A 10,866-nucleotide genomic window follows, 5' to 3' on the forward strand; every position below is an offset into this window, starting at 1 on the left:
TTCACCCAAGAACCCTTGTGACAACTGTCACAGACACTCAGGGGTCCCTTATTCTGCCCTTTCATATTTTATTGCCTTTTCCCTGACTGCTAAGAATCTGTAACACTTTCACCTTTTTTTTTTTTACCATTCCTTCTAAAGAAAACCTGTTTTGTGTGGTCAGTGTGTGATGGTCCACAGACCTGCCAGTCTCTGTCTGCACCTTTTGAACTTTCAGCTGTTTCAGTTTGCTGCAGGATCCCAGCTGAAGCAAAGGTAAGAGTGCTGCAGAGTCACTGCAAACAGCTGGGTGGAAGAGGAGGATGATGCTAAAGCCTCTCCTGGAGGAAGGATTGCTGCAGGAAGGAATGTCCAGCAGACACCAGAGCATCCACCCACCACCAGAAACCAGGCTCTGGTGGTGCTTTCATTGCTTTGTGTCTCCCTTACAAGGTTTTTCACACCCCTCCAGCAGCCCCAGGGTTTCTGCTGGAGCAGGGACATTCTGGTTTAAACCCCAGGGAGCAGCTGGGACTGTGACCACTGCAGGACCCCAGCAGGAGCACTGCCAGGTTTCCTTCCTCTTTGGTCACTGATTGGTCCCAAAACAGCAGTTTTGTCACCAGCTGAGTGACTTCACACTTTTTAACCTCTGTTAGTTGTTCCTTTCTGCTCTTAAGCAGTATTTATCTACTAAACTTTTTAAAATCTAAGCCTACCTTAGTATTTTTCTTGTTTCAGTTTTTGTTTTCTTGTTGCCTTTAAATATTTTTGCTTTATTAAATTCCTGACAGCCTGTGTGAATTACACCTGAGAGAGGACTCTGAGATTTGCTTTTACTTTTTTTTTAAAAACAAAAAACTTCCTGCAGGAGCAGCATCATTTCCAGAGGGCAGCCCCCTCCATCGCCTCTCCAGAAAGAGTTTCACCTGCGTTTGCAGCAGCCTGGGCTCCCAAAAATGATAAGTGGGGCTCAAGGGGGCTGAGGAGCATTTACAGGATCAGTGGAGATGGAAAAAGCAGATTCTGGGAGCCTCGCAGCCCTCCCGGCTGCTGTTCCGCCGGAGGAGCAGGAGAGGGAGCTGCGAAACCAGCGGCGGGGACAGGGACCGGGACCCCCGGTGTCCCCAGTCCCAAAAACCCCAGTCCCAGGGACCCCCGGTGTCCCCAGCCCCAGTGTTCTCCCATTGTCCCCAGCCCCATTGTCCCCAGCCCCAGTGTCCCCAGCCTCAGTGTCTCCCAGCCTTAGACCCTGAAAAGACATTTCCTCCTAGAGAGAAAATAAAATTATTACTAAGTCCCTCTGGAACTCAGCTATGAGCAGTTCAGAGTAGAGGCTGGTCCACATGCTCATCCAACAATATTTTTACATAAAAATAAAAAAAGGAACATGGAAGTGTTCAAAACTCCGCATTTTAAGCATTTTCAGCTTTTCTTTCTCTGGGATTAAAGATGAACCTTACAACCTTTCCTGAAGGCAGAATGGGTGGGGGTCTCCAGCTGTTATTTGTCCATCCCTGCCTGCACCAGGTGCCAGCACTGGGGCTGGCAGGGGTCACTCCCCACCCTGTGCCAGGCAGATGGGCTCCTCAGGTGACAAGGCCTTGTCCCAAGGGTGACAACTCCTCTCAGCTGGGCACTTGGCACCCTGGGGCATTTTGCAGGTGAAACAACAAATGTCAGGTAATTTCCAGCACTGAAGCCAGCCCAGGCTGGGCAGGGAGCACAGGCTGAAGCCTGTCCTGGCCTTGAACCCACTGCTGGGGGGTGTGCAGGGCTGGCCCTGTGTCCTGGCACTGAGGAAAAGCAGATTTATCCCAGCAGCTCCCTGCCCAGAGCCTGCCTGGGGTAAGAAATCCCCCAGAGTGTGGGGAGCCCAGCAGGGGCTCAGTGGTGCTGGCACAGCCCTGGCTGATGCCCACACTGCCAATCATCAGTGACTCTGTCCCTCATCATCCCCAGCTGCTGTTTGGCTGCTGCTCTCCTTCATCCAGCGCAAATAGAGCCCTCAGAGCAGGACAGACCCTCCTTGAGCTGGTTTTTAGGGAACCATACTGGCTCCTCTTCAGTATTTCAATCCCTGGGCCTTCCCTCAGCCTTGCTGATGGTCCCTCAAGGCCCTCCCAAGCATTTTGGTGTCACAGAACCACACTGGCAGCCTGGAGTGTGACTGCTGGCACATGGGCAGGGGCTGGCAGCTCCCTGCATCCCTTTGGAACACCAATATTTGATGTGATGATTCCTGCAGCTGGGGTGCCACAGCAGCCACTGCTGCTCCCAAGCCCCACTATGTGCCCAGGATGTTGGGAACAGCCCAAGAACCTGAACACCAGCACAGCTGCTGGGCTGAAACTGAGACCAGGAGCTGCTCTTGAGCAGTTTTGGTTGGATTTTGTCCCATTCCAGGCTCCTCCAGCCTTTGTCCTCTAGACTGAAGGGTCCTGGTGTATCCAAAGCCTTTCTGTGTCCAATATCTTCTGTGCTGGGCCCATGGTCCCCTCAGGCTCTCTCTGTTTTAAATATCAATTATTTTTGAAATTCTTTCCCAATTTCTTTGTATACTGTGAAAGTTGTTAAATCCATTGTTGAGGGAGTGTGAAGCAGGGACTGGACTTCCCAAGGGCTTCTGACCTCTCTGCCCTTCCCAAGGGTTTTCCCATTGATAACTCCAAGAGTTTTCCCACTGATATCCTACTGATAACCCCAAGGGTTTTCCCATTGATATCCCACTGACAACCAAAAGGGTTTTCACATTAATATCCCACTGATAACTCCAAGGGCTTTCCCACTGATATCCCATGGAAAACCCACAGATAACAACAAGGGTTTTCCAATTGATATCCCACTGATATCCCATTGATAACGCCACGGGTTTTCCCCACTGATATCCCACTGATAACGCCAAGGCTTATCCCACTGATATCCCTCTGATATCCCACTGATAACCCCAAAGGTTTCTCCATTAATATGCCTCTGATAACCCCAAGGGTTATCCTACTGATAACCCACTGATAACCCCAAGGGCTATCCCACTGATATTCCATTGATATCCCACTGATAACTCCAAGGGTTTTTCCACTGATATCCCACTGATAACCCACTGATAACCCCGAGGGTTTTCCCAGTGATATCCCCAAGGATATCCCATTGATTTCCCACTGATAACCCACTGGTAACCCACTGATATCCCACTGATAACCCCGAGGGTTTTCCCAGTGATATCCCCAAGGATATCCCATTGATTTCCCACTGATAACCCACTGATATCCCACTGATACCCCAAGGGTTATCCCACTGATATCCCACTGATAACCCCGAGGTTTTCCCACTGATATCCCACTGAAAGCCAGGGCCCCTGGGGTGGGATGAGCAGATTCCTTCACCACCCTGAGCAGCCAGTGAGATGTGCCTGCTCCTCCAAACTCCTGGGGATGCAGAGGGAAATTGCTTCCAATGAAAGAGGCTGGAGGAGCTGATGATGGAGAAAACCTCCCAAGGGAGAAACCCACAACATCCCAAGTCAGAGACTATCCAGAAGGTCAGGAAGGGCAGTTGTAGGGTTGGCTGATGGAAACACATGTTGGATTAGTGGCCTCACCTTCAAAAGTCCCCGTGTGAAACTCTCCCAGCATGACAGGAACAGTGGAAGAGGAAGGTACAGGTAATTTATGTGCCAATCTTTTAATTGATTTGCCTAAACAGACACTGATCATTCCAAGTTTTAATTGTAACTCTGAGCTAAATGAAACCTAATTTCTTTTCCAGCATCTTTCCTGACACCTTAAAAATCTCAAACACAGCCCAAGGACCCTTAAGCAAATAGGCCAGGTTGACAGATCTATTTTCACACTACTTGAAATTGCATTTTCCTTGTGCAGCTCCAGCATGGGGCAGGCAAACAGCTTCTCCTTGCCAGCTGGGAAAAGGTGATGTGCATGGAAAGGACAATTCTACCCTCAAGACCATGAGGAATAACCAACCAACCAAAAAATCCCAGCTGATGACATCAGTTGAAACAAGGACAGACCTGAGAAAAGAGAAGAAATAAAGTTTCTTCTGACCATTAGAGGCCCAGTGATGGCTGCAGAGGAGGTACTGATCTGAACCCACACCCCCACATTTGGGAACTTCAGGGCATCACCTTCTCACTTTCCTTCTCAATTAATAGCCAGCTGCACCCAAACCCTTTATTTTTTTCCCTTATTACAAATGAAGCACCAGAAAAATAGGAAAGTGTGGCAGAAAGCCCCATTTTTTTAGCTTTTTTCTTCTTCTGCCTCTGCTGCAGGCTGTAATTTTTTGGTGATGCAGGTCCCTCAGACAGCCCTGACCCTGTTGGGACAGTTTCTATGAGAAGCTCCAATTTCTGTTGCAGGCCCCTCACTGGGGAGGGAGCATCCTGTGAAGAGGAGCTCAGTGCTGATCACCATGCAGCACAAATGAGCCATTAAACCTTCAGAAAAGCAACCATTAATTATCTGTGAGCATGCTAAGGGCTTCACCCAGAGGTCCCCAGGTGCCAAGCTGCCAATCAAGACATTTTCTGGTTTATAAATAGGAAAGCTGAGACAGAGGTGTGTTTTCCCACAGGCTGCAGCCCCACATATGCAGCGTGGTACCTGTGGGGTGAGCTCTTAGCCCCAGAAGCAGCTCTGATTTGCCCTAAAATATTTTCCTGGACCAGATGACAGTGCAGGTGTTGCTGCTGAACAAACTCCAGGTACACACAGGAGAGGGGCCTTGTCTGCTCCCCTTGTGAAGGCAATTCCCAGCTTGCTCCAGAGCCTTTGGAGCATGCTAATTGCCTTGGGAAAATGCAAATAGACCAGAACTGGCTGTGGGGTGGGAGTAAGGAAGAAAAAGCCCCCAGGAGTGTGGAGGTGGCAGTGTTATAATCTCAGCCTGTCATCAGTTTAACATTATTAAACAACTCCTCAAAATAGCAGCCAGAATTACTCCTATATGGAGCTCAATCTGGAGAGCTTTAAGCTTTTCTGCTGCTTCACTTTCCTGCTCCAAAAGTGTGGTTTTGGGTCCCACAGCCACAGCAGAGGTGTGAGGGAGCTGCTCATCCATCAGCAAGGCTTTGCCCAAGGAAGCCCTGGCATCAGCCTAACCCAGTTTCACCAGGCTCAGCTCTGTTGACATGAACATAGTTTTTGTTGCATTTTTAATTGTAAAAATGTATTTACATGAATAAAATACAGCTCACTTGGGGATATGACCTACTTTTTTATGGGAAGATAAAACAACCGTAGGTTTGTGTTTTTATTTCATATATTTCAGCTGTTCTCAGTCAGACAGGGCTGCTGAAGCAGATCAATAGGAAATCCACAGCCACCAGGATGCTTTTTTTCCTTGTAAATAATCACATTCTGATCAAGATGACAGGGAGCTGCTGCATTTCCATGATGAAGCCTTTAACCTTCAGATCAGTAGAACAGTTTTGACAGTACATAATTTATATGAAGATAAATAATTTGATGGGGATTTTATATGGACGTGTTCTCCACTGCTGGAGAGACCTTCTGTGTTTATCTGAATTATGAATAATTACACTAAATAATACATAGTCCTATTGTCCTGGACAGACATGGGTCATCCCAAAATTTAAATGCAGCAGGAGCTGGGGATGCTCTCTCCAGAAACAGACCCTGTAATTTCTGCTAAAATAAAGCACAATTTGCTTTTCCAAGATAATCAAGAGCTCTCACTCAGATATTTGAGCTTGTTTAGCATTGAAGCCAGGCAGCTGTAAAAGCCATATTATCTCAATTTAAGATGCTGGATGGGCACAGCACAGCCCTGGCCAGTGCCACTGATTCTTCTCTTATCCCCTCACTTCTGCAGCCTTTGATGAGCTGAGCTGGAGGCAGATTAAACCAGCATTAAGACCCCCACAGCATTCAGTTATGCTGAAGCTAAATGCCACAGATTGACTCATTAAACACAGATAATTGAGCAGGATCTGACCTGCAGTGACAGGACAGGCTCTGCTCCTTCTCCTGCGTGACACCAATCGTGTTCCCTTTCCCATGGAGGTGAACTCCCCACACTCCCCCTGGGAGCAGCTGAGTGACATTCCAGTATTTATTCAAATTAGCTGTTATTAATTAAATAACACCTTTCAGCTTCCTTGGCAGGTTTTCCCCTGCAGTTGCAGCAGGAAGCTGGCGTGTGTCAGGATGTCAGGCAGATGTGAGAACCTCAGGGTTATATTTTTGTGAACATGCACCTCATTAAAAAAGTTATCACTGTAGAAAATAATAAATTTATGGTTATGTCTCTGTACTGTCTCCTCTTTTGTGCCTTCCAGCTCCTCTATACAAAACCCAACTACCAAGTGCTGTTAAACAAAGGCAGCTCTTGTTCAGCAGAGCTTTTCCTGGCCTTAATTTTGGCTCTGAGGTGGATCCTGCTGGAAGAGCACGTGCCTAAACACTTTGCTAATTAGCAACAAAGCTGAATCCCAGCTCTGGGCTTATCTGCATTTATCTACATGCAGATTTAGAGGTGTATGTTGGTGGTTGGGACTAATTGGGGTAAGAGGGACTTTGATGAAAAATGAGCCATTTAAGCAGGGTTGGTGCTGCCCTTTGGGCACAGGGAGCTGCAGCAGCCCCAGCCTGAGCAGCTGCAAACCTGGACAAGCACAAGCCATGGAACCTCCTCTGCACCCCTGTCACACCTGGTCTGCCCCTAAGAAAATGAATGCACACTGTCCCAGCATTAAAGATTAAAAGCAGCTGCATCTCATCATAGCCTGGAGATTTGTCCAGAGCCGATGACAAAAAATGGCTTTTCGGGGAATAACCTTGACTGCTGGTGCTGTGTATTTTCAAGGCACATTAATCACAATTTCTGTGTGAATATTTCTCCTTTCATTGGAAATGGAGAGAGGGATGAGGCTTGGGGAGTTCTGGGGTGGTTTGATTAAAAATGCTGGGCAGAGCCCACAGAACATCCTGGTACAAACTGCTCAAAACATGAAAATATCCAGTTAGAGTCAAGGTATTCCTTGAATCCAGCCCTTGGGATAAAATCTGGCAACACAGGGGAGTGGGGCTAATTTTTTGGTTGAAATAGTGGTTTCCTGTATTAGAAATTGTAATAATAATTTTAAAAAGAGTCTTTCTTTTATAAAGACTGACTTGACCAGAGATTCAAAGATGAAGTGGTGTGAAAAGAAGCAGGGTTACATTTGGGAGACCGGCTGGCAATTAAATACACACAAGGTAATTGCTGCAGCCACCTCCTGCCCTTTGCTGCCACTGCCCACTGAGGCCACCATAACCCAAAATCTGAGCTATAGAAACCCTACATGAAGATAAAGCAAGGAGGCAGCTCTTCTCTCTCTACATTCTCCTGTATCCATGGGAACAGGCTGGGATTTGACATCTACACAATAGCTATAGACAGAAAGCCTGCAGTGCACAGAGGAAAGGTCAGTGGAGCATCCCAGCCATGGTGGCACCCACGGAGCAGCTGGGGCACTGAGGACGCTCTGGGCACACCCTGGGCCTGGGGACACCCTGGGGACACCCTGGGGACACCCTGCTCCCTGCCCAGCAGTCACAGCTTTCCTGTGTGCTGTGGTGCAGCCAGCTTGCAGAAGGAAGAGTTAAAGAGCTGATGTGGTTCTTGGGCACAAAGAGCTGGTGGGGTGAAGGAAACCCTACCAACACCCCAAAACTGAATGAGGAAAACAGGAAGGAAAAAAGCTGCTTTTTCTAGATAGGTTTGGCTGTCAGTTTTGGGGGAAAAAAATAAGTAAATAAATAAATCCCACGAGGAAGGAAGAAAATAAATATCTCTCAGCTACTTCTCATTAGTGGAGGAGTATTTACTCAGGTGAATATTCTGCCTGCTCACACAGCATCCCCAGCACAGGCACACCAGCTCTGCACAGCTAACAAGCTATCAGCAGGGAAGAAGAAGACTATTTAATTTCTTAGCACACCTTGAATAGCCCATGGGGCCAACTCACATTTGGGAAAATGAATACACAACCTTGATGAATAGTATTAATAATGCAACACAAGGGCCTGAGAGCAGAGCACTGTGAGCTGGAAAGCCCCACACTGTGTGCACCAAGTCAGCTCCTGAGCCTGCACAGTGCTGTGTTTTAGGGAAAACACCATAAAAATACCTTTGGGTCTTGTCTGCTTGAAGCTGATAAAGGGCACAGGTTTTTAACCCTGTGTCCAGATGATGCAACAGCAAAGTTCATCTGGGGAATCCCCAGCAGAAGGATTTGCTCTCCTCCTGCCTACCTGACCTGCCACAGACATTTCTTTCATGAAAAATCCTCTTTCAGGATTTTTCCTGCTGAAGCTGAGAAGTTCAGCAGCAAGACATAAACAATAGATTATCTGCTGCTGTGGAATGCAACAGGTCTGTCTGGATTGGCCCAACTTGCATGTTTATAATTAATGGCCAATCCAGAACTGAGATCTCTCGGACACAGTCCGAGAGAGCTGGTTTGTTATCATTCTTTACTTTTCTTAGCTTAGTTTAGCAGCTTCTGGAAACTCTCCTTCCTTTTTCTTTTTAGTATAGTATAGTACATGTATATATCATAAAATAATAAATCAAGCCTTCTGTAATGGAGTCAAGGATCTCGTCTCTTCCTTCACCCCAAAAATCCTCGTGACCACCGTCACACTGACCAACAGCTGCATGGACCTCCTGGGCAAGAGCAGCACCAGCTTGCCTCAAAACATCTGCCCAAATCTCATCTCATCTCACCCCAGCAGCAGCTTCAGCAGGGCTCTTGGGCTGCCTCCTTGCCCTGGAGTGGGGGGTTACTGCCTCACAGGACCTCCTGCCTCACCTGAACCTTCCCACTGGCTCCTCGTGCCCACTGCCACCACACCTGCACTGGAGGGCAGGTCATCTACCCCAATTTGTGAATTTATATATTTAACCTTGGCTTTTTCACTGTGCAGGAAGGGGCTCTGGAGCCTCAAGGTGCTCCAGCAGCAACTAAAGGAGAACAAGGCCCAGCACAGCCTTGTTATTCCTGGATACTTCATTACTGCTCGTGATTGGTCTTTAATGAACCTCTTGCATGCACACCTTATGGTTCAGTGAGGGTTGTCAGGACACTACCAATGGGAAAATGGTTCCCACTAGGGCCCTGTCACCCCTGGGGCCAGGGGAGTGTTGTGGTGTAAAGGGGGAATGAGGAGAGTCCTGGGGATGCTGGCAGAGGAGCTTTTATATCCCAGAGATACAGGCTACACAATGCCTTTTTGGGCTTACAGAAAGGGGATTTGAATAAAAAACCCCAGACACAGAGGGGCAGGGTGGCTCCCGGGAGTTCCCTGAGATCTCAGAGCATCCACCTCCCTAGCCAGCCTCCCCTGAGATAGGGGTTTGCTCACCTCCCAAAGCCATTCCCTCAGTCAGCATCCATCCATCCATCCATCCATCCATCCATCCATCCATCCATCCATCCATCCATCCATCCTCCTCCCTCCACTCCATCCTCCCCTCCATCCATCCATCCATCCATCCATCCATCCATCCATCCATCCATCCATCCATCCATCTCCCATCCATCCATCCATCCATCCATCCATCCATCCATCCATCCATCCATCCATTTCCCATCCATCCATCCATCCCTCATCCATCCATCCATCCATCCATCCATCCATCCATCCATCCATCCATCCCATCCATCCATCCATCCTCATCCATCCATCCATCCCTCCATCCATCCATCCATCCATCCATCCATCCATCCATCCATCCATCCATCCATCCATCCCTCCATCCATCCATCCATCCATCCATCCATCATCCATCCATCCATCCATCCATCCATCCATCCATCCATCCATCCATCCCACATCCATCCATCCATCCCACATCCATCCATCCATCCATCCATCCATCCATCCATCCATCCATCCATCTCCCATCCATCCATCCATCCATCCATCCATCCATCCATCCATCCATCCATCCATCCCCATCTCATCCATCCCCCATCCATCCATCCATCCATCCATCCATCCATCCATCCATCCATCCATCCATCCATCCATCCATCCATCCATCCATCCATCCATCCATCCATCCATTAATCCATCCATCCATCCATCCATCCATCCATCCATCCATCCATCCATCCATCCATCCATCCATCCATCCATCCATCCATCCATCCCCAGGACACCCAGGCTATGGGATGGAGGTGTGTGTGTGTGTCTCTGCTGATGGCAGGGACAGAAAACCTTCACCTGCTGCAGCCTGAGCAGCATCTGGAGCAGGGAATGCACCTGGATCAGGCTTTATTTAACCCTTAATCCCAGTAACTCACTCTGCTGCTGTAGTTCAAGGAGCCACAGCCTTGTGCACAAACTCTGACACCAATTAGTCATTCATGCAAAACAAGATTTTTGTGTTTCTCAGTACAAACCATTTTCTGTGCAGTGTCAGACAGCAGTCACCTTCCCACGGGCCTGGGGGAGGCTTGGCTCATCCCATCGGGTGAATTTGAGGACTCATGGGGTAAAAGCTCTGATTTAATTGGCAGTTCACCCTCAAACTCCACTTTTTATTCATTGCAGTCAAAGCAACAGACACAGAACACAGTGAGAGGGCATCACTGAGGTGGGTGGGAGAGAGACTGCAGGAGGGGACTGAGTGCTGGTCCTCAAGAAGGGAGGATGCGGGGAAAAACCATGCCAGGTAATTAGAAGAGGTGATAAAATCATTAGTGGGTGTCCTAAGGGGGTGCTGCATGTACTTACTAAGCATTTCTTGCTTGGAGAACTGCAGCTTCAGGGTGGTTCTTGGGGCAGTGAGCCCGGCAGGGTGGCTGGGCTCACCCCAGCCCCTCACCCAGGCCAGGGCTCTGAGGATCCAAGGCTCTGG

Source organism: Camarhynchus parvulus, chromosome 18 (assembly GCF_901933205.1).
Source record: "Camarhynchus parvulus chromosome 18, STF_HiC, whole genome shotgun sequence".
Taxonomy (NCBI): Eukaryota; Metazoa; Chordata; class Aves; order Passeriformes; family Thraupidae; genus Camarhynchus; species Camarhynchus parvulus.